Below are 3,086 nucleotides of genomic sequence, written 5' to 3' on the forward strand. Positions count from 1 at the left end.
CCTAGTTTGGTGACTACAGATAATAGAAATAAAGATTGTATTGTAGTAAATATGTAAATGTAAATCTATTTATTTATTTATTTATAAATAAATAGATTTACTATTTGAATTTATCGTTTGAATTGATTAAAATAAGAAATCTTTTATTCATGTAGGATATTTTAGCAACTAAGTTTTTGTATTAAGTAATATTTATTTCGCTACCGTCCAGTTCAGAATACAGATTCTATTCAGAAGCACTGGATTCATTTTGCCAAGTTCGTACCTACGAATTAGAAAATTTGGAAAAAGAAATCAAATTTTTTTCATTAAACAAATCTTCCAAAACTCTACGAGAGTGTTAGAAAACAAATACTATATTCTCTTTGATGAAGTAATTTTGTAAAAAAATCCTAGTGAAGCTCGGTCGCCCAGGTACTACTCAGCTATCATACTGGAGTTGGTTAAAACAGGTGATATATAGTATTTACTATTAAGTAAGTACACAGGCAGAGAAATTTTGTACTAGATACCTAAATTATTTATATCAATACAAGTCCCATTGGAACGGAGATTGAAATTAAAAAAAATATTGTTCAAAATTTAATCGCAAAATAAAATATTGTTTGCATAACGTGGTGTACTTCGTTCTTATCCAACAATCAAAACAGGGATCCAAATTACGACCTCAGACTTATATCCGCCAGCAAAGAATGTCCTTCAGCAGCTCCATAAGTCCTTCCTTTGGTTTGGAGTGCCATCTGCACTCGCCCCCTACCGTCCGGTGAAGCTGTAAAGGCCAGCTGCGGCCAGCATCAGAATAGTTTTAAATAACAGGTGTTTTGTCACCGAACTTTCTAGATTCACTTTATCGTTTGTTTTTTTTATATACCCTCAATATGGATGTTTATTACTCGCAACCCAGTTGTATCTGTGGCTACGGCGCGAGTGTATGTCCATCTTTTTGAAATTCATCTCTGTATTCGATCTCACCTCACGTACCGACCGGATCTACCGAAGGTGGATGTTCATCGAAGCACTAGCAGAACAAGGTACGTGTGTGCATTATATTTGCTACTAGCTATAATCGCGACTTCATCCGCGTGGAATTTAACTTTATTTTTCTAAAATAAAAGTAGCCTAAGTTGCTTATTACATCAGCTACCTGCTAAAAAAAGTCCCGTCAAAATCGGTCCGGCCATTTCAGAGATTAGCCAGAACAAACAGACAGACAAAAATTGTAAAAAATGTTATTTTAGTTTATGTACCGTATTTATATTCATATGCATGTAGTAAAAAACGGTTATTTCAAGATTACAAACAGACACTCCATTTTTATTTATATTTATACGACCGATGTCGCACGGCACAAACATTTGTATTCATGAGTATGATTGTTTGTATCGGTCTGGGTGTTTTCTATGTATAATATATATGTATTTACAAAAAAAAAAATTTTTGAACATAACACGATTTTCTAGGTGGCGCTGTGTGAATTGTCCTGAGATTATTATTATTATTATTTATATGTATAGATGTATAGATTATCTACGAGTTTTAGAACATAGATTTTTTTCGTATACCTACGTAATAACATAATATATATGCAATAAGCCACCGCTATATCGGATTGGTGCGAATGCTACAACAGACTACTTTATAGAAAGTCCCTTGTCGTCGGAAATAAAACAACAGTATCAATTATTTAAACCAATTATTATATTTTATAATATTCTTAATAATTTGTTTATACAACTACACGTAGCACAGTCACAATGAAGTAAATTTATATATATTTCAATAAATATATACATTAAAATAAAAAGAATGGAAGATATCTGACTAAGAGAACAACAGAAACTATTATAATTAAAGTTTATTTACATTCAACATAAATAGGTTAATTTATCCAAATGAAAATTAATTATTAACATTAATTTATTTTACAATATTTACAACATGTAATACAATAATCGTATTTAATTATTTTACTATTTAATTATATATCATATAGTAAATTTTATATTAATATTTAACATCGAATAAATATAGTAAATCATACTATATATTTAGAATGGCAAACAAACTGACGGACCACCTGATGGTAAGTGGTAACCGTCGCATATATACATGAACAGCACTACCGACATCACGTTATCATGTGACACTCGTGATACTACTCATGAGTTGCCATTCCAGAGTACTAAGATGTCACGCCTCTTACCCTGTAATTTCACTGCCTAATCTGCACCCTACAACCGAAACAGATTACAAAGCAAGCTGCTTGGCTGAAATAGGTGAGACTGAGGTACACACGCAAACATTTTTAGTCTACTTGTGGTATATGGTAAGACTTATATTATTTAATACTTAAATATCAGCTCTTTCTTGTTACTTAATCTATAATCTATATAATTGGTTATCATATCGCATCATTATCATTTTATATCATCTAAATATATTTTACATGAACAGAAATCAACATGTATCTTTATTTTAAATATTTAGGATTGTACTGAAAAAAATGAAAACGTGAATTACTATAGAAATAACTTAACTTTAGTAATAAACAACATTTTTTTGCTAAGTAAATAGCCGATGGTTGCGGGTTCGTATCCTCGCACGGTACAAACATTTATATTCTTGACAACAACTATTTGTTAGTCGCTATTTTGCAATATTTATTCATATTTTTGTGTTTATTAATAAAGTTTGGTAATATCTCTTGCAAACAATTTTTTCAGTGTTTCCTTAATTACAAATAGTAAAAATGCATTCTTTTTAATATATTATGACATGTTCAGACACATTTTAATATTGTTATTGAAGTTAATTAATAACATTTTTATGTATAAAATTTTTAAACTTAGAAAATCATGAATTAATTTACATTATGTGGGCGGCATTATCAAAATACATATAGATAAGAAATATAATCCCAGATATGGATAGAAGTACCGTCACGTCTGCATAGGTTCGTGCCAAGAACCATTGTCGCATTTGGTCCTTTTAGAGTCGGATTAGTACTTAAAAATGAAGGATCATTCGAAATATGTGATAGACTCTGGATATTTTACGAAATCAGGATCATTCTGCCACTATTACTC

Source organism: Achroia grisella, unplaced genomic scaffold, assembly GCF_030625045.1.
Source record: "Achroia grisella isolate CSIRO2021 unplaced genomic scaffold, CSIRO_AGI_Agris_v1 utg841, whole genome shotgun sequence".
NCBI lineage: Eukaryota > Metazoa > Arthropoda > Insecta > Lepidoptera > Pyralidae > Achroia > Achroia grisella.